At 37.4% G+C, this 22,971-nt stretch overlaps 1 long non-coding RNA gene across 1 annotated transcript in view; it reads right to left on the bottom strand.

Annotated features, from left to right (window-relative positions):
• Positions 1–22,494, bottom strand: part of LOC136866088 (uncharacterized) — a 56,416-nt gene extending 33,922 nt beyond the window's left edge. The window contains exon 1 of the long non-coding RNA XR_010859487.2: positions 21,982–22,494. This is a non-coding gene — a long non-coding RNA (uncharacterized lncRNA). The remainder of the gene's footprint in view (positions 1–21,981) is intronic.
• Between the last annotated feature and the right edge of the window lie 477 nt (positions 22,495–22,971).

The following is a 22,971-nucleotide window of genomic DNA, read 5'->3' as shown; positions in this document are numbered from 1 at the left end:
TTCCACTTCTTACTGGCTTGTTTGGATTCAAGAGTGTAGTGGTGGACCCATGTTTCATCGCAGGTGACAATCAGACTAAAAAATGCATCACCTTCTTCCACAAACCTTGCCATAAGCCTCCAACAGACCTCGAAACGTCTCAACTTCAGATTTTCGGTCAAAAGGTGAGAGACCCATCTGGAACACATTTTACGGAACTGTAGGATGTTTATGATGATTGCTTGTCAGCTCCCATAACTGATTCTGACTTCTTCTGCAATTCCTGACACTCTCTTGTATCCATGGTACGTTCTTCAGTTTTTCAGTATATGTCAAAATCTTGTGGGTTAGCCTTGAAGACGATAGTCTGTGAACGTGTCCACAGAATTTCAGTCTTTGTTTCCTGATGTCTGCGGCAAGGTTGGACAGTCTTTCCATAGCTTTGCGTGATTTGAGTCTATACCCTTCTTCCTTTTTTCTCTGGGCCCAGAATTTTCCTCAAGATCTTCCTTTCCTCCTTCAAGATGTTTTCCAGATCACCTTTATTATTAAGTACCAAGATTTCACTTGCATACAGCACTTCAGGTTCAATCACCGTATTATAATGTTTGATTTTTGTATGTATGGACACACATTTCCTGTTGTTTTGAGTTTTTGTAATCAGACTTTCCGTGCTTCCTTTACGAACTCTGTTGGTTCTAGGATCTCACCAAGATATTTAAAATATGGAACTCGTTTGATCTGCCCATATTTTGTTTGTAATTCCTGAATGTCAAATATAGTGCAAATAAACTTGGTCTTCTCACTTAGTTTACAAAAGGAGTATATTTATTACCCCACCTATTCAATCACCGATCGCTGTTTTCAATACGGAACAAAAATTAGAGTGATGGTTTGTAAACTTGGTCTTCTGGAATGAGATTTGTAGTCCAGTTTTCCCAATGCATTCCTTGAGGACCTCATTCAATCTGTTTGATCGCTGAAATATCTCTGTTCATATTGCTAGATCATCTGTGAAAGCTAAACAACTGAGCTTTATGTCATCGTTCTTTCAGCCAAGTTGAATGGGTTTCCAGTGCTTCTGAACTTTCAATTCCTTCTCCCATTCTCAAATGATTTTGTCTAGAACAAGGTTAAAAAGCAGTGGTGACAATTCGTCACCCTGTCGCACGCCGGTCTTAATGGCAAAGGGCTCTGATACTTCACCCAAGAATTTCACTTTTGACTTCGTGTCCGTGAGTGTTTCCTAGATGAGTCTTAATGTCTTTGGATCAAGTCCTTGTTCTTCTAATATGTTAAAGAGAGACTGTCGACTGACCAAATCGTACGCTTTCTTGAAGTCGATGAAATTAAAAACAATCGGAGAGCTTCGGCTTGCTCTATATTTCAATATAGTCTTCAAGTTAAAAATTCGTTCAACACAGAGCTGCCCAGGTCGGAAACCGGCTTGATATTCTCCAATTTTGTGTTCAAGCTGTTCGTGTACCGGTACTCTTTGAAGAAGACATGCGGAGATAATCTTATAGGTGACTTGAACGAGTAAAATCCCTCTGTACTTATTTACATCTATTCTGTCACCTTTCTTGTGTAACGGATGGATAAGAGAACATTTCCATTCTTCAGGTAGCTTTTCTTTTTACCAGATGTCCATGATTATTAGTGTGAGCTTCTCAAGTGTATTTGGACCTACGTTCTTTAAGAGTTCTGCAATAATGCCACCTTCTCCAGATGCTGTCTTATTTTTGAGTCTGAAGATGCGTCTCTGGATTTTTTTTTTCTTTGGTAGGTGGTGGAGATTCAGGTTTTATGTGTATAGGAGTTTCTTTGGGCCACTGTAATTTCCTTTTCCCATTCGTCTTTTTTGTTAGTTTCCTTTATCTTTTTCATTTCGAACTTCTGAAGATGAGATTTCTTGTAGTAGATTCTTCCTGGGATAAATTTCACTTTGATATGCACTAAATAGTGGTCAGAATCAATATTAGCTCCTCTTCGAACTTGCACATCATGAATTTCCTTCTGTAAAGGATGTGTGATGGCTACATGGTCGATCTGATATTTTCCAAGAGATTGTAAAGGTGATCTCCAGGTCTTCTGTTTTCGAGGATGCTTCCTCATAGAGGTGGACATTACCTTCAGGTTATTCTGTTGACACAGTTCAATAAGTCTCATGCCATTCTTGATTGGGCATATAAATGTATATTTAGGTATTTTTTTTAAAAATTGTGGCTTATTTTGAACAAAATCTAATTGTAACAACATACAATGTATTTTGGTAATTTTCATTAGAATTTTGTTTTATAAACATCAGAGTAAGCTCTAGAAATTATTTTTCAGGATGGATTGGAGTATACTTCTACTGAAGAACCATTGAAAAGTAGTGTATGGAATGTTTCTAGCAGGTAACAGCTATTATTTGCTGGTTGGATCAAGTTCTGGAAACTGGGCTATTGTTTACATGGAGGCAATTATTCTGAAAGTAATTTTGCATTATTCATATCTGATGATATAGATGTTGGTTCCCATAGGGAACCTGAAATATTTGTCCCGAATGAGTTAATTTATATTGGTATTATTCATATCTCTCTCATGCCCCCTTCCCTCTTCCTCCTCCAACACACTAAATGACCTTGGTTATTTAGGGAGCTTGTCATTCAGTTGCTTTCAATATGCCTAAAACAAAAGTCTCAGTTAGTGAGAAGTTTGTTTTGTGAAAACATATTCGGTATGGATGGAGTGATATTATTTTGTAAATTGTGTAAGCATATGAAAGGATCAGTAGCATCTAAGGTGTGTAGGAAAATAGAAAATGTACTGGAAAAGAATAGCGGACTTTTGTACCTTCCCTTCATCTGCAGATTTCCAGGAATTTCCTCCAAGTGATTTAACTCTATTCAGGTACACTCCCGTTACATCATGTGAAGTCGAAAGAAGTTCTTCTTGCAACAAGACGATACTCAGAGACAACGGGAGAGGATTCTCATTCAACAACCTGAAGATGCATGTGGTCGTAAATTGCAACAATCCTGATAATGGAGACTAGATCAGGTATGAAAGCTTCATTCACATAACACATATTTTGTGTATAACAAAACTTTGATTGAATATTGAACAGTGAAAGTAAATGAAGTGTTTACGTCTTCCACAGAGACCATCCTTGCCTAGAAGTATGCAGTGTAACCTTAACAAGTTCATCAACTATTCAGAATTATTGTTGATTTTTAAAGATTTCGAAGAATTAAAACTATTTTAACTCTACACTAATTGCAGCCTGTAGCAATTGTAATAAAAGTGTTTCTGTATGTAATGCAGGTGGTATTCATTAAGACATATTTTGAATTTTATAGGTCATATTTTAATGCTTTTTAGGTCATAAATGCATACATATTTCACACATTTTTAGGTCGGAGAAATCTGCCCCCTAATCATTGGTCTACTAATGTCATTCCATGCCCTCTCTCCACTGACAGCTCAGCAAATACTACCTAGTCAAGCAGCTTGCCTCCTCACTGCTAAGTCTTCCCAGCCCAAAGTTTGCAATATTTTTGTGACACTACTCTTTTGTCAGAAATCACCCAAAACAAATCATGCTGCTTTCCTTTGGATCTTTTTCAGTTCACGTATTAAGCAATCCTGGTGTGGGTCCAATATACGAAAACATACTCTAACTGAGGTCTTACCAAGAATATACCCTCTCCTTTCCATCCTTACAACCACCCCTAAATACCCTCATAACCATGTGAAGAGATCTGTAACCTATATTTACAACCTCGTTAATGTGATTACCCCAACAAAGATTTTTCCTTATATTAATACCTAAGTACTTACAGTGATCCCCTTGAGGTAATTAAAACTGAAAGGACTTTTCGTCTGGGTGAAACAACCTGACTTTTCATCCCATTCACCATCATATCATCGTCTGCTATCCTACTCACATTATTTATTGAGGTATTTTTGCAGTCATTCACAATTCTGTAACTTATCTGCTAATCTATACAGTATAACATCATTTGCAAAAAACCTTATTGGTGATTTCATTTCTTTACTCATAATCTAGGCCTATATTAAAAATGAATGTTTCTTTGTCTGTCTCGAATGGACTCAAAAACTACTGGACCGATTTCGCTGAAAATTTCAAGATTTGTTCTTATTACTCCTGAGAGGGGTTAGGAAGTGGTTTGAATGAAATCTGATAGGTAGTTTTTACGATGAGTAACTTTATGTAATTAAATTATGAAGCCACACCAATATTTGGATCGACTTTGATGGACAGATTGTTGCTAGGCAACAGCAACTTACACTGTATCATGATAGTCTGGTAAGAAATGCTGTATATAGGAGGATGGGAACATGCCGCCATGTTTTATGAAGTACCTTTCTTGCTAGGAGTTTCATGCAATTAGGCAACTCATTGCCTGTTGTTTGGAAATAGAAATCCAACATGTCATGATCTTAATGTTCTTTCATATCATAGGACCAACTTCGATATGCCTGCCAAGTTTGAAGAATGTGGACATGCACTAGATGTGCAAAATTATTTAAGAACCCATTAAAAATGTTAAATATCAACAGTGGAATGGCACGAGTAATCACCCACTCCAAATGAAGAGCAACTAGGGTTTGGGGACGGAGCCCCCAACGAGCAAAAGCGAGTCTATACAATATATAAATGGAAGTATATAGGCTATGAGTGTAAATTCTACATCTCCTAACCACTGGAGCAATTTCAACAAACTTGGTACACTTATGACTTCCCTATCTGGAGACAAACACTGTGGGGGTACACCACCCCGAGCACCCCTAGGCGTCAGGCTGGGTATGGGTGGCATACGAAAATAATCCAATCCATAGTTTTCCGGGTTGCTGAAATGAATAGTGACACTCCAGATGTTATTTAAGTCCAAGTTCAGTCTCCATCTAAATAGGGGGTGAGCAGGAGTGAAAAATAAAATGACCAAAAATGACAGAGATTATGGGCTTATGTGTATATATATGTTCCAGCATTGCTGTCAACCAAACTTGGCACACATAATATTACTTACTATCTGAAAATCTTACTGTGAGAGTAACACACCCTTAGCACCCCTAGGAACCAGTGTTGTCAACTTGTATTTTCAAGATTCGCTAAATACTACTAAAAATCCGCTAAAATTTTGCCAAGAAATCCGATCTCAAATAATGAATAACAAAAATGAGTAATAATAATAATAATAATAGTAATAATAATAATAATAATAATAATAATAATAATAATAATAATAATAATAATAATAATAATAATAATAATAATAATAATAATAATAATAATAATAAAAGTAAATGCCTGCACTCACCCGATCTGTGAGTTTCACTGGGATTAACCCCCTGCCTGCAAGCCGGCGAGCTAAAACTTGCAGGAGTTTTAGTGCCGGGTACAAACTAGGTGAATCGCCTACCTCAAGGGCCACACACAAAATAGGCCAGTTCATTAAATGGTCTTCCTTCATAGCATTAATATAAATGCTACTCTCTCACAGTTTCATTACCTGTCGTCATTCGTCAACTAAGAGATAAGTACCCTTTCCCCACGCATTACAAATTTACTATACCATGATCTCATAACATCAAATCCAAATAACATGTTTTCCTCGTGTGATTGCTAGCTCCTGATAAGAAATACGGAATAGCTTGGAGACAGACTGGAGTACAAATTTTAAAAAATGTAAAATGGATAGAACACTAAATTCCACTACAATATATCTAGAATTCCGCCAAAAAATCCGTTGTTCGCTAAATGATATATTTCTCCACCAACAGTCTTCTAATCCGCCAAGTTGGCAAAACTGCTAGGGACGGAGGTGGAAAGGGGTGAAGAAATATAAAAATAATATGTAATGACCAATATTAATGTAGAATCCATAGTTTTTGGGGTTGCAGATATGAATAGTGACACTCCAGGTGTCATTTAAATCCAAGTTCAGTCCCCATCGGCTTTGGGGGTGAAAAGGGGTGAAAAAAAGAAAATGTTGAAAATGACAGATGAATGTGTGTATGTTCCAGAATGGCCCTCAACCAAAATTACTATAGAACTAAAACATCCCAAGCAATCCTAGGGGATGGGGTGAAATATAAAAATAATAGAAAATGATGGATATTAATGTCTAATCCATAGTTTCTGAGGTTGCTGAGTTGAACTGTGGCACTGTGGATGCTGGCTGAGTCATACTTCAACTGCAGTCGGAATGGAGGCTGAGAAGGGGTGAAAATTAATGTAAAAATAACCGAGATAATGGGTATATACGAGTATGTTTTGGTACACCTCTTAACCAAACTTGGTTCATATATGACTTACTATCCGGAAACAAATACTGTGGGGTTAAACACCTCTAGCACCCCTTGGGGAGGGGATAAAATGTAAATGTAAAAATAGTAAAAAACTATCTATATTAGTGTTGAATCCACAGTGATCGGAGTTGCGGAGATGAATACTTACATACCAGTTACCGTTTAAGTCAAAGTTCAGTCCCCAGAAGGATTGGGGGTTATGCAAAAGAATGTCCAGAATGGCCAAGATCATGGTTATATGTATGTTTCAGCATTTCTCTTGGAATACTTGGAACACATTTAACTTACTATCTAGGAAAAAAAAATACTATGGAGGCGAGACATTCCTAGCACCCCTAGGGGTGGGGACTGGGAGGGAATGACATGTAAGAATAATCGAAAATGACCAATATTATTTTCGAACCCATAGTTTTCGGGGTTGTTCGGATGAATAGTGACATTCCGGATGTCATCTAAGTCCATGTAAAATCCCATCGGCATGAGGGAGTGAGAAGTGGTCCAAAATTATCAAGATTATGGATATACCGGTTATGTGTGTATGTTTCAGCATAGCTCTCAATCAAACTTGATACATATATAACCAACTAACTGGAAAAAAGTACTATGGAAGTGAGACATCCCTACCCCCTCAAGGGTGGGGAATGGGAGGGGATAATATGTAAAAATAATGGAAAATAACTTATGAATCCATTGTTTATGTGTCACCGAGATGATCTGTGATGCTCTGGATACAGTTTAAGTCAACGTTCAGCCTTCATTGAGATGGGGGCTGAGATGGGATGAAAAATAAATAGTCTAAAATGACCAAGATTAGTGTTGAATCCACAGTTTTTGGGGTCACAAGACTGACTGGTGAGTGTCTTACTGACAGTTCGAATCGTATTCATCATATCTATTGCGTGATGGGTAAATACTTAAAGTTAAAATTTAGCAGCATGTTAAGATTCTTGCGTTTATCCAAACATTTCCTGGGAACTGTTAGCTAACACTGTGTTAACTCTCAAAAGTCTTACAATCAGTGCGAATCTAGAAGGCTGTGGCAGAACCACGCAGTTTGTGAATGCGCTTTTGTTTTAATACAGCTATTTTAAAAAAAGGCATGGAAAGTTGGCGTTTATTCCAATTTTTGTCTTGACTGTGAATTTTCTTTTGCTCTATACACAAATTTCTCTTCTTTTGGAAATTATTTCCAAGTATATATCCAGTGTTCACCCTCGGACCTTTTCAATAGGTGCAACCGCCCTGCCATTTTTACAGACCGTCCGGCTAACATAACTTAGATATGTGTTAGTTTCATAATATTAATACATATTTGAGTCACTGAGTGTTCCAAATTAAAATGTAAACACTGTAAAACTGTTTATTTAAATGATAAAACTTCATTACTGTCAGCATAATTGCATCAATTATATCTAAGTTCAAAGGTTCATCTTGACTATCACGTCGTTTCGTGCGCGAGCAGTGTCTGGATTAATATGGAACCGCATGCGAGCATTAGATTCCACATGGCACTCCAGAGCAACCGAGCGGTAAGTTCCGGTGTTACATGAACAAGCAGCAGAACACGAGAGGTTCAAAGTAATCTTATGTCTTGTTTGTGATAATAACACTAAAATAGTTCAATTTTGCAGTTAATGTTTACCTGTCAGATATTATTGTTAATGCACAGAAGGGAATAAACTGAAATTTGATCATATTAAGTTTTTATGTAGTACTAGCAAGATACCCGTGCTTCGCTACAGTATTATACTGAAATTTATAATTGAATGCTTATCGTTTTATATATAACCCACTGATATTCGCGATCTGATTCGTTTTCTGAGAGATTCTGCCAAAATTCACGATCTGACTCGTTTTCTGAGAGATTACGGCAACGTTCCTCCCATTTTTCAATCTTTTCTCCAGCAATCGATTTCGTACTTCCCGGGATAGGTCCAGGTATTCCACCCGGTCAGTTGGGTCCCTAAACCTTTGCGATCTTTTCCTATAAGCATTTTTAATGTGGATCAAATCCTTGAGAAGATCCGGCGTGGTGTCGTCTTGGGTGCCTTGGCGGTACTGAACCTCTACTTTGCGGTAAATTACATCTGCTGCCGTTGTCATTGATGTCAGTACGACCAGCACCATTGTCGCCCGTAGGCAAGTGCGCAGGACTTCTGGCGATACGAATGACATACTTTCGTGCATTATTGACCTTATTACAGAGGTGAAAAATTGCACGGTCAATCATATATCTATCGTTTATTTCAAATATGTTTAAATTTTTGTTTATATGCCAGAAGTATCTACTGTAATCTAAGCAGGTTCTCCAAAGGAAAAGATGGCTCTTGAAAATGAACCAAGGAGAATTAAAAATGATCGGTTTATGATCAGAATAAGTACATTGAAAATCCACAGCCTGTTTCCAGTCATTCAACCAGGTCAGGAATGGAACGAATAAGCCCTGCCGATGCCTGTCGCACTCCACTGGGGCAATGATTAAATGAATGACAAATGAAATGAAATGATATTGGAGAGTGTTGCTGGAATGAATGATGATGGGGAAAACCGGAGTACCCGGAGAAAACCCTGTCCCGCCTCCGCTTTGTCCAGCACAAATCTCACATGGAGTGACCGGGATTTGAACCACGAAACCCAGCGGTGAGAATCCAGCGCGCTGCCGCCTGAGCCACGGAGGCTCCTTATAAGTACATTAGGAACAGTAAAATCAATTGGTCTCACCTCCGTTATCACCCCACCGCGGTTAAGTTGATTTACCTACCCCCCCCCCCCAAAAAAAAAGAAAACGTGTTACTTTATGTTTAAAGGAGATTCCAAATACCAATGAACACGTGTGTTACCTTCAGTTTTGAGATATAAGTATTCCCATAAAAATAATTCACTTTTTTCACTTACTTTCACACTCCCCCCCCCCCCCTTAAGTGAATTTTCCGGCAAAAAATACTTGTTTCTTTAATAGTAAAGGATCTTCTAAATACCGATTATCTTCAGTTTTTGAGATATGTGTCCTCATGAAACTAATTCAACTCCTTTTCACACTCGCCCCCAAAAATGATTCTCCGCCCCCCCCCCCCCTCCAAACGCGTCGTTTTATTTTTAAAGAAGATCTAAATACCAATTTTCACGTTTGTAACAACTTTAGTTTTTATTAGATGTAAGTATCCTCATACAATTAATTCAATAAATTTTTCAATTTTTCACCACCCCCCACCCTAACCTTCATTGGATTTTCCGAGAATACCTGTTTCTTTACTTTAATAGGAGATCACAAATACCAATTTTTATGTCTGCAACATTTTACGTTTCTGAGATATACTGTAGATATAGTCTTTCTAAAAATTCACCCCAATTTGTCACTCCTGTTTAACCCCCATTAATTAGATTTTCCAAAAACACAAAAATTAATGTTTCTGTATTTTTAAAGGAGATTCCATATACTAACTCTCTGGTCTGCAATATCTTCAGTTTCTGAGATATAAGTATCCTCATTAAAGACATTCAACCCCTTATTCACGCTTTTCACCCCTCCTGTTGGGATTTTCCGAAAACAAAAAATACGTGTTCTTTTATTTTTAAAGGAGACTCTAAATATCAATTTTTACATCTGCAAACTTTTGAAGTTTTGAGATATGAATACACTCATTTTTAAAATACACCCCCCTTCACCCCCCCCCCCCAATTTGGATTTTCTAAAAAAAAAACATGTTTCTTTATTTATAAAGGAGATCCCAAATACCGATTTTCGGGTCTGTAACATCTTCAGTTTCTGAGAAATAAGGATCTTTATTAAAGGCATTAAACTATTTTTCACCCCTTTTCATACCTCCTATTGGGATTTTCCGAAAACAAAAAATCATGTGTTTCTTTATTTTGAAAGTAGATTCTAAGTACCAATTTTTACATCTGTAAACTTTGAAAATTTTGAGATATAGATACACTCATTTTAAAAATTCACCCCCCTTTCAACTCTCCACTATTTGGATTTTCCAAAAACAAAAAGTACATGTTTCATTATTTTTAAAGGAGATCCCAAATACCTTTTTTCAGGTCTGTAATACCTTCAGTTTCTGAGATATAAGTATCCTCATTAAAGGCATTCAATCCCATTTTCACCCCTCCTATTAGGATTTTCCAAAAACAAAAAAATACATGTTTATTTATTTTTAAAGGAGATTCTAAATACCAATACTTACATCTGTAAACTTTTAAAGTTTTAAGATGTAGACACAACACTCATTTTAAAATTCACTCCCCTTTTCACCCCCCATTATTTGGATTTTCGAAAAACGAAAAATACCTGTTTCTTTATTTTTAAAGTAGATCCCAAATACCAATTTTTAGGTCTGTAATATCTTCAGGTTCTGAAATATAAGTAGCCTCATTAAAGGCATTCAACCCATTTTCACCCTTTTCCACCCTTCCTATTGGGATTTTCCGAAAACAAAAAAAATACGTGTTTCTTTATTTTTAAAGGAGATTCTAAATACTAATTTTTACATCTATAAACTTTAAAAGTTTTGAGATATAGATACACTCATTTTCAAAATTCACCCTTTTTCACCCCCTCCCATTAATTGGATTTTCGAAAAACAAAAGAATACGTGTTTCTTTATTTTTAAAGGAGATCACAAACACCAATTTTCTGGTCTGTAATATTTTCAGTTTCTGAGATATAAGTATCGTCATTAAAGGCATTCAACCCATTTTTCACCCCTCCTATTGGGATTTTCCAAAAACAAAAAAATATGTGTTTCTTTATTTATAATGAAAATTCCAAATACCAATTTTTACATCTGTAAACTTTCAAAGTTTTGAGATATTGATACACTCATTTTAATAATTTACCCCCATTTTCCCCCTCCCATTAATTGGATTTTCCAAAAACAAAAAATAAGTGTTTCTTTATTTTAAAAAAAGATCAAGTGTACCGATTTTCAGGTCTGTAATATCTTCAGTTTCTTGAGATATAAGTACCGGTATCCTGATTAAAGACATTCAACCCCTTTTTCACCGTTTTTCACCCCCTCCTACTGGGATTTTCTGTAAACAAAAAAATACGTGTTTCCTTATTTTTAAAGAAGATCCTAAATAGCAATTTTTACATCTGTAAACCGTTAAAGTTTTGAGATATAGATACACTTATTTTAAAATTTCAACCCCCTTTTCACCCCCTTAGAGACGGGATATCCAAAAATCCTCTCTAATGAGCACCTACATCTTAATATGAATGTATCCACAAAATTTCATTTCTTTATGTCCAGTAGTTTTGGCTCGGCGATGATGAATCAGTCAGTCAGTCAGTCAGTCAGTCAGTCAGTCAGTCAGTCAGTCAGTCAGTCAGTCAGTCAGTCAGTCAGTCAGTCAGTCAGTCAGCCAGCCAGCCAGCCAGGACAAGTTATTTTATATATAGATTTCCCGTCTGGCTGCTCATTCCTGCCATCCGGCTGGCGAAAATTTCTATACTGTATACCTATTATAGAAAGTAAACAAACTAATGGATCCGTGCTCAAAGCTAAAAGTGATGCTTGGCAGAAAATTTGTAGTGAATTAAATGTGCATACTGACGTTAACCAACGTACAATCAAGCAAATGAAACAACTATATCAAAATCAGCTCTTCTGCTTCTAACTATTTCTGGAAAAGGCCTATCATATTCCAAATATTCAAGATGCAGAAGTTCTGCATCTAATGCACCTGCCATATTTTGAGCTAACAGAGAATTTAACTGCTTGAATGTGAGCAGTTAAGTTAACTGAGAGTTTAAGAGATTGTTAGTCTTAAATGCTGATTTGGTTAAGTTCACAGTTAAATTATTTTAACAGGCAGTTAAATGTTAACTGAGGTTGAATAAACCAGCCCTTACCTTTACAACCTTCCCTTCTATCACATACTATACTAAGAAAAATGAAGTAGCTCTCAGATTAGAGCTCACGTTGCCAAAATCAAAAGGATTTTTGACAGAACAATAACCAATGAAAAAGACCTGGAAAATTAAAAAACGAAAGTGCTCTCTACATATGCACCAAAGCAAGGATGTTCACGTGAGAAGATGGCTTTTTCTAATAATAATAATAATAATAATAATAATAATAATAATAATAATAATAATAATAATAATAATAATAATAATAATAATAATAATAGCCTAATATCATCATCATTCAAATACCAAACCAGATCAACTGAAAGTTTCAAGGGTGATAGAATCAACTGTGGTAATTATTGTCCAGTCTCTACAGTCCCAATAATTTTGAAAGTCAAGGAATATGTAATTGTAATATAGATGTAGGCCTATGAGTACTAGCAAAGATTGGGAGATGTGGTTCTAGAGCAGGATCTGTTACAGGCAGGTTCTCCAACACAGTCAAGAGTCCAACAAAGGTCAGCACTCTCTTGATTGCTTTTCACACTAGAGATGGATGGAATTTGCTGTATACAGACGATACCATGATTCCAGCAGAAACTAAAGAAGGAAGTAAAAGTGTGGAAAGAAAAGTTAGGAAAATAAGGCCTACATCTAAACATCAGAAATACAGAGTATCTTGGACCATAAGATGAAGAAGAAACCTTTCAAATGGATGGTGAATATATTTAAGTACCTAGAATCCAAACTTCAGGTGATGGGTCCCTAAACGAAGAGGTACGGTATGTGACAGGCAAAAGGCTGCTTGGAGAAAAGATCTCACTGGAGCAGTGTGTGTGATAAAGAGACCCCTATGAAACTTGTCTGAGATATATCGCTCTGTTATAAGGACAGTAACACTGTATGGAAGTGAATGGCCAGCTTCTAAGTATGACCATAACCAAAAAAATCACACAGTGGAAATGAAATTGCTGAGATGGTCCTTAGGAGTTATTGAACTGGACAAAACACGAAATTAGAAGATCAGGGAAATTATGAATGTGGTCCCCATTGCCGATAAGATGAAAAGAGGACTTCAATGATGTGGATTCGTGAAGAGAGCACAGCCCACTTCTGTGGCAGCAATAGCGTTCAACTTGGTGGTAAATGGGGAAAAGACCTAGAGGAAGGCCAAACCAAAGGTGAATTGCACACAATCAATGATGATATGAAAGGAGGACCTCTTATCACATTCTCAGTATGGGTACATTTCTGGAAATATCAACCATTGATGCACGTTAGATGATTTTGTTACATTCATAAGAAATAACTCTGAAAAGAGAATTTTCACTGGGGAAACTCTGGGCGGTATGAATAAACATGAATATTTAGTACATACTCACCTTTTCTGGGCATATACTCCACTTCATAAGAATAAAGTTCTTGAGAATGTACTCACTAGCCAAGTATATACTAACGTCATAGAGATGATAGGTATAGTATAAACCCACATTTTTAAGTCTGAGATTAGATTCTCATTTGAGGTATGAATAAAAGAGTTTACCTTCTCAGATTGACGAGACTCTGTTTTGAGTAGAGCTGATAGGTGTCTCAAGTATGAGTATTTATTGATTTTTTGCTCTAAAGAGTACCAGTATGAGATAAAATAAATGTCTGAGTTCATTAATTATGTGGTTATTCATGGAACTGTTTTCCAGGAAGGACATGTGCATGTGAATTCTAAGATCAATAGCCTATAGCATTTTTCAAAACTGAATTTATTTGGACCAGAGAAACTGGAAACAAGAGATACAGTTAAAATAAAAACATGTTTAAGACTGACAGGTCACCCTGGATTTCAATGTGGTATAGGGGACTTGGTGATTTATCTCCAACCCTTGTCCTGTTTCCCTACAGGGTTGGGTATGAAGAGAGATGAATCTTTACAGAGAGTGTTTACAACCAGAGGCCCTTCCCGACGTCAACCTAATCAGAGGTGTTAACGAGATGAGATCAAATGAATGATGTGATATATACGATAGTAAGAAGGGACAGGATGAAACCCAGTGCCGGCACGTAGACTGCTCCTGTCAAATCGCACCAAAGAGTCTGCTCAAGGCTTACGTCTGCATCCGATAGACAAATCACCATCAACAGCATCACATGACCTCAATCAGAGAGGCTTGGAACTGAATCCAGGCTTTTGGCATGCAATCTAGTGATTAGACCACCAACATTATGATGATTAAATGTTTTTCAACAAACAGGACTCAAACTGTTAGAAGAGGAGAGAGTGTGCTGTTAGATATTTCCTGCCATTTTGTCAGTAACGCTCATGATGTTGGAGTAACAAAGTGCAACCCTCCACTGCGCAACACATAATTATAAAATTTCTTGCTCCTGAAGGAATTACAGTGGCGGAAATTTGCCAGAGACTGACTGCACAGTTCCGTGAGCAAACATTGTTAAGGTCATGTGTGTTTCCCTGGCATAAAAAGTTCACGGAAGGACGAGAATGTGTGAAAAATCAGCAACACGATCGCCATCCTCGGACCAGCATTACAGACAAAAACATTTGTACGGTTAAAGACATTACTGACGACGATCGAAGGGCGAGAATATCAGAAATTTCAGAACAACTCGGAATCAGTTATGGGAGCTGTCAAGCAATCATCACAAATGACCTACAGTTCCGTAAAGTGTGTTACAGATGGGTCCCTTGCCTTTTCACTGAAAATCTGAAGCTGAGACGTTTTGAGGTCTCTCAGAGGGTTACAGCAAGGTTTGTGGAAGAAGGTGGTGCATTTTTGATTCGGATCGTCACCTGGACTGTCAGCTGGCAAGGTTCTTGCAACCGTTTTTTTCGATCAGTGAGGCATTTTGCTGATTGATTTTTTTGCATGAGCGACACACAATCAATGCTTCTTACTACTGCAAGCTGCTGAACAAGGCAAGAATTGCATATCGCCGCAAAAGACGAGACAAACCGATTCGACAGGTCATCCTCCTCTGCGACAATGCATGGCCCCATACTGCAGCTCTAACTGCCTCCAAGCTACAGGAAATGCACTGGACTACACTTGATGACCCTCCTTACAGACCGGACTTATCGTCTTGCGATTTCCATTTGGTCGGACCGCTTAAAGAAGCTCTAGGAAGGCAATGATTTGAAGATGACAAGAGTGTGGAAGACTTTGTGTGCAAACGGCCGGTGACACGACCCTGTTCTTTTTACGATCTGGGCATCAAAAAGCTGCCCATATGCTGGGCCAATGCATTTCCAAAGCAGGAAACTATGTGGAAAAATAAATTGTAATTGCTTTGTGTTTTTCAATAAATGAATTTAAATATTAAAAAATCCTATTTATATTTGATCCCCCCTCGTAATTATTAAATGAAGGTGTCGAACTTAACGAGACCACAGACCTAGTTGCAAATAAAGCGTTGTGGAGGTGCTTAGTGAATAACCAGATAGGCAAACAGTAACTGTATCTGTGCCACGTAGAAAAAGAAAGCAGCAATATATAGCCTATTATTTCTCTCTTTCGTCATCATACACGTTTCTACCTTCTTCCTGCATGTGTCTTTTAATATGGTTTGAGTTAGGTCTAAACCCAAAGCCTTGGACATCCAAGACTTATTAAAGAGGGCACCCCTCAAATTATGATGAGTATACAAACAAGAAAGGCCATGAAAGTATTAACATGTATGCATGTATGGTTAATGCCACACATTTGTTTCGCTTTCATTTTCATGTTAGTAATCATTTTTGTCACTGTACACAGAATATTTGCCATTGCTATGAGCAAAATACAACTGTATGCGTGTAGGCAAAATGCTTCTGATCACATCTGACGAAGTTTTAGCTTCATCTCAGTGGGTACATAAATTTTCAGAACAATTGACACTGGGACACTGAAAATTCTCATATGATACATGAACAGTGATCTCATCAGAAATTTTCATCAGACGGGTGACAGGAATGAGTAGCCGGAAGGGGGATTCTACTTAAAAAATTAATATGATAAAATCTCAATTTATCCCCCTAAAGGCATTAAGAATAATATCAGACAGGTATACAATATTGCAAAACAACTATTTTAGTGCCTATCATGAACAAGACATAAGAGTATTTGGAATTAGTGTCCTACTGCTCGTTCATAATCATGTAACTCCGGGGCTTATTGTTTGGTTGCTGTGGAGTGCCATACAGATTTGTACCGTCATGTGGAATCGAGTGCTCGTATGCGATTCCATGCTAATCCATACACCGCTCGCACACGACACTGAGCGATAGTCAAGCTAAACATTTAAACTCCGATGCAATTTCACTGACAATAATGATTATTAAATAAACAGTTTTGCAGTATTTGTTTTAATTTGTAGCAGCCAATGACTCAAATCATCATCATCATCATCATCATCATCATCATCATCATCATCATCATCATCATTTTACAATTCCAGTTTCCCAGGTACTGTTGGCAAGCATCTTCCATTCTGTCTTATTCAGATACGTTCTGTTGTTAATGACGTCCTCCAGTAACCTTCCCTGATCTGCAATGTCCATCTTTACAATGTCCATCCAGTGGGTTCTTGGTCTTCCCACCATCTGTTTCCCTGCCACATATCGTAAGTTATGAATGGTGGAACATCCCTCAAACTCTATATTATCTCCCTGCCACATGTTGCTCCAAGTTAACATAAGCTGTCCTTGTTGGCTCCATCCTAATTACATGCCCAAACCACCTCCGTCTGGACATGCTGATCCGATCTAACAATGATTTAACAATCCAGCTTCCTTCCTAACCACATCATTCCTAAACTTGTCCAGTTTGGTTTTTTGAATTGTGGACCTAAGGAACTTCATCTCGGATGCCTGCAACCTTGATGAGTCTTTCTTAGTGAGGGTGCAGGTTTCAATACCATAGGTTAAGATTGGTATGAAGTGCTGATTGAACATCACCGGCTTTGATTTTGCTGGTACTTTGGGATCCCAGGGGAGTGTTTGTACTTGCTGGTAGAAGTGAGAGCTCTTTGTGGCTAGTGTATCTCGAGATACTACACTGCCGAGGTATGTAAAGCTTTCCACACTTTCTAGTGGATGGTTTCCTAGCATGATGTTCTCTGGTCGTCCCTCTCTGTTTATTGCCATCACTACTGTTTTGAGTTTGCTTATCTTGAGATTGAACTCCTGAAACTTAACCTTCCATTCATTGAGTCTCGACTGTACTTGTTCCTCAGTTTCTCCCCAGATCAAAACATCATCAGCAAAGGCCATTGCATTTAGTTTACCACAGGTTTTCTTGATGTTCTTCATTATGTCATCCATGATGGTGATAAACAATTTCGGTCTTGAACCAGGATGAATGTCCGTCACCCAATCGCACGCAGCTGGTACAGTTTTCATACAGCATCTGAACTTTCCTCACCAGTCCCTCTGGCACATTCCTTTTTCTCAGACGTTTCCGGATCTTATATCTTCCCATATCTTGTATCAAATATGTATTAATATTATGTAACTACCATACGCGCCTATTAAAAAGGTCCTAGGGAGAACACAGCTGAGATACCTCTTCATGATACGAAAGTGGGTATTTGGTGTGCAGTTGTGGGCAAAGAATAATTGGACCTATATTTTTTTTATGAAACACTGACTTCTGAAAGATATCTGGACACTATTTTGCAACTTTTCTTCAAAATATTGACTGAGGAAGATAGAGACTATGCCTACTTTCAGGTGGTGGTGGTGATTATTGTTTTAAGAGGAAGTACAACTGAGCAACCATCCTCTATTGCCTACTTTCAGCAGACGAAGCTAAGGCACGTAATTGCATGGCTGCAATTAGAAATGAGTTTGGTGAATTAGTAGGGGATTATGACCAGCTCACTCTCTAAATCTCAGTATGTGCGAGTTTTATTTGTGGGAAAATTTGAAACAAAAAAGTCTATTGGAACAATCTGCATACAGCTGAGGCTCAGGAAAACAAAATTAGGAGAGTGATAAGTGAAATAACAGAAGACAAATTACCATGTGTGTCACACAATTTCCTTCGAAGATGCCAGGTCCCTCATAGATTTGTTAAGAAGTAAGCCATACTTTTCAATGTTGATTCAATGAATGTAACTTTAAAGCTTTTCAATCTGTCAAAAACACTATTTATAATACAATAATATACCTGTAAAAAAAATATGCACAATTAATGAATGATATATTTCGTTCTACAAGAACATTCTCAGATTCTATCAAATCACTTTAAATCAAGCACATATATATACAATGTTGTTTACATTGCATAAACTTGTGAATGGTTGTGAATTGGTGATTTTATGAATAATCGAGACAAATTATGATTGTAGTAGTCTCTCACTGTCACCTTAGTAATTTTGAGAAAGTATTATGTACTTATCTTAACTGCTAATCATCCGTTACCTCTAGTGACTGCATTTGGATCGAGGCCAGTTCCCTTGCTCTGGTCAAGATTTAATTGTTAGTACTAAATTCTCTGAATTTAGGCAGCACTCAAGCCACTCGAGACAGTTTGGTAGGTTATAATTTATCACTAAAAATAATGTCTTACGAGATTAAATTAAATACAATTCCACTCTGATTTCATCAAATCACTATCATGCTTTTACTCCCCGATACACAAAGAGACGACATACAATAACCAAGCAGCACTTCACCTTCCATCTCCACTGAACAGAGTAATTGCCAACAACGTTCCCCTCACTCCACTACATAACCCACTAAGACAAAGGCAAAGTCACCTCCGTACAGGCCATGAAGGCCCTTGGAGGAGTGGAAGGTAAAGGCTTCCACCATTGTTAACCGCGGCACATGATGGGGTAGAGTGGTTAGCTCTACGCCCGGCCGCCTTTGTCCTCAGGAATTAACCTGGTACTTATTTTTGGTGTAGGCTGAGTGAACCTCAGGGCCACATGCGCCTCCGGAAGTGGAAAACTCATTTCTTAAATTTTACGACTTCCTGACGGGGATTCGAACCCACGTCCTTCCGGGCGAACCGAGCACGCCTTTACCGCTTCGGCCAGGCAGCCCCTGACCCACTAAACCAACTTCAATGATCACATACATTTATAAAATTATCCCATTTTCGTGCTACTTAATTTTTTTACAACATTCCACACTTTTAGCATTAGTGCTTAATGAATCCTACAGGAGGCTACTCTGACACTTAACTGACTGGAATGTGGGTTAGAATATTCTTATCTGTACTAAATTCTCTGAATTTAAACAGTTCTCTTTCCACTCAAGATGATTTAGTTGTTTATTGATACTTGTTAATTCAATTACATACTTTTACTTAATCAAAATCATTAGCTTACATTTACTCCCTAATACACAAAAATACATGATAAGATGACAAAACAGCACTTCCCCTCCCTTATACACTGAACACTGTTAATGCCTGTGGCATTCTTCTCACCTCCTACTTCCCTTTGCCTCTCCACTAAATAAAATAAGCGCCTATAGAATTCCCCTCACCAAACCCCCCTCCCCAATACATACCAACCAAGACCAGAGCAAGGGAAACTGAACTCAGTCTAAACATAGTCGCTAGAGGTATCAGACAATTAGCAACTTGGATAAGTACAGAAAACTTTCTCACAGTTACTAAAGTGACAGCAGAAGACTACGACAATCATAATTTATCTCACTTGTTCATAACATCACCGAATCACAGTCATTGACAAATTTATGCAATGTAAACAATATTGTATTTATATGTGCACATGATTTTAAGTTAACTTATCTGATAGAATCTGAAGATGTTTTTGTAGAATGAAACATGTCATTCACTGCTTGTATGTTTTTTACAGGCAAGTTATATGTGTTATAATTAGTGTTTTCAACAGACTAAAAAGCTATAGTTACATCATTTTCAGCAGCTGCTGACATTTAAGGTAAGAAAAGGGAAATTATTGCCTGCTTTTCATTCCCTTCCTGGTTTTTTAAAATGATAATATGCTTGTTTCCTAATTCATTCTTGCTGCAGAGAACAGTGGTTGTCTCCAGCGGGAAGAACCAATAGGGTTTTGGGGGAATACAGCGTGTATTTCCCATCAACTCCCTATGCATGCCTCACTTGAGTTTGTGATACAAAATTATTAAAATCTTATTACAGACCACCTATTCAACACATTATAAGCTAATATGGAATTACATCCTTATTAAACTGTTAACATGGTACATGTTTCGCTCCTTTTAGTGAGCATCATAGCCAAATAACATTTACTCGAGATCAATTTAATAAGGATGTAATTCCATATTAGCCTATAATGTACTGAATAGGTGGTCTATAATAAAATTATAATAATTTTGTATCACAAGTAGATCTTCAATACGGACAAGACATGAAATTTATAACCTGCAATCACTTGACTTTGCCGTAAACTCATGTTTGACGGTCACTATATCACGATGCCTATTTGCCAAACTAGCTTTCTATGCATTTTGCGGTAAAGAACAATTTTTCAGATCATACTTATGAAACTGAATACAGTATGTTGATTTCCATGGTAGAGTTTCAAGTGAACTTCCAGTAAAGTAGAATGTTCCCCAATGATCTGTTTTAAGACTACTTCCTTTCTTAATAATGATTCATGATTTAGATACAAATATATGCTCAAGAACTATTCTTTATGCCACTGATTCAACAGATTTAAGCTCTAGTAAAAGCATGGAAGAATTAGCAGTACAATCAATTGAGGCTCTTAATAATACAAAATATTGGTTCCAGGTAAATGGTTTCCTCCTTAATGAAGAGAAAACTTATACCATAATATTTAGTCCAACAATCCAAGCAGAGATGGAAAACATGTTATACTATTAGGTGCAAAATCTAGCCTAGAGGCAGGATTGACATAGCCTAGAGTGGGCGTCGCATATGAAAAACCTAAATGGTAGACTGCTTTGGGTATTATATTTGTTGCATCATTTAAAATTGTTTAAAATAAAATAGGATGTGAATTTTATAAGCTGCCATACAAGACTTTTAGGATGGGACTTGGCAAATGGTGGTTGTCAATCCATGGTACCTTCTTCCATACTGAGTGCTTGTATGACATGCTTTTGTAAAATGATTATTTCTTATATACATAGGTCTTAAGTCAAAGATCACTGTTATTGTAAGGTAGATCTGATTTGAACATTAGGCCTATTGTTTTCCACTATCATGGTGATGAAAGCTATTGCATGAAACTGCTTTCTTTAATTAAGATTATTTTTGATGGAGATCTCACCCCCATTTACAATCTACTTTCCAGCATGTAGATAAAACTAAAATGCCCCCTTTGTATAAGTAATGCTTTAACAAGAAATGAGGTTTTACACTGGTATATTCGGTCCCAAGACTAAAGGCTCATAGGATACATAAAAGATCCACCGTCAACTGTCACAAATAGCTTAGGCATCACTGAAAAGGCCCACTACGGAAACAAAGAGTGGGGTAGTTACCCATCCCTTTCCTTACTGAGGTAGAAGCTACTGTAAAAGTATGTACAGCCAGCCAAGCCCACGAAAAGTATACATAAGGGCACTTCCACACCAGTTTTCACGGGGAATGATTGCACACCTGCCAATTTCATACTGTCAACCAGAGAGCAGACTCAGACAAATGAATGAAAGTAACAAATTTGATTTAGTCCGTACCAGAAGGTACACTCTACACCACCAGAGATGGATCTGAGCAATCACATTGGCAGTTCTACTCATCTACGTTCAATTCAAAAGAGTATTAACATATTTTTCCAGAATATATTATGGTTTTCTTAATAACATTTTAATAAATCTCTTATTTTACAACGGTAACACTCACATGACAATTTCCTAGGTAAGCTAAACAATTTTGTGCTTCTTATTACAGACCTTCACAGTCAACACACTTATGACAGAAAAAACATCTTCAAAACGTTTGACAAAACCATAGACAGCAATTCTATGACAACTTAGTCATACACCAGATTAGACTACATAAAAAAATGTGCGACACCCACTGACAGATCCTAGGAGCCAAATAAGTACAGAACGATTTTCATTCACTTGTGGGCGAAATATTCTTTAATGTCCATGCTATTCTTACGTAAAAGAACCTTCTGCGAAGAGAAATGTTGTTTAAATCAATTTTCTCGTTTATTTATACACGTGTCAACAAAAGATTCTATGTAAAACTACACCACAACGTGGACTTTAAAGCGTCGGAACAATACATAGGCCTATCACAACATACGCACTCCTCGCCCACGCCATCCTTTCGCATAGTAAAAATCAAAGTCATAAAACGGAAGATGAACCTCGCAAGAATAAATAAACCATACCTCCAACTTAATGGAAATGCTAGTAGCCAGAAGGAATTAGAAAAAAGCTATTTCATACGGAAGAAATACTCAGTGATTGTCTTATGTTACAAATCTTCAGGACAATATAAAATACTATTATCGTACGCGTACCTATAGTCAGTGCCATTTCTTGTTCTCTTGTCATCTTTGTTGTAAATCTTCAATTTAATTGGTTCTTGATACGCAACAGTTTGGTGGTGGGGTAGGTTCCGCATCCGCCTACCCACGCTGTCAGGTGCATGTGTCAAAGAGACACGTGTTTATGGTATTATCAGGTATTATTGACTGTCTAAGTGCGCTGAGGTGTGCGCGGGGGAGGGAATCAAGGAATATGGTAGCGCTGTTAACGAAGCGGAGGCTCCGGGCGCTTTCAATCGGTGCCTCCGGAGAATCTCCGATTGAATTACAAGCGCGTAGTTTAAACTTGGTACGGGAGAAATGAACGAGCATTTGTACAGGAATTTATAACT

This window comes from Anabrus simplex, chromosome 3 (assembly GCF_040414725.1).
Source record: "Anabrus simplex isolate iqAnaSimp1 chromosome 3, ASM4041472v1, whole genome shotgun sequence".
NCBI classification, from domain to species: Eukaryota; Metazoa; Arthropoda; class Insecta; order Orthoptera; family Tettigoniidae; genus Anabrus; species Anabrus simplex.
The sequence above is the reverse complement of the archived record's forward strand: the minus strand, read 5'-3'. Positions and strand labels throughout refer to the sequence as shown.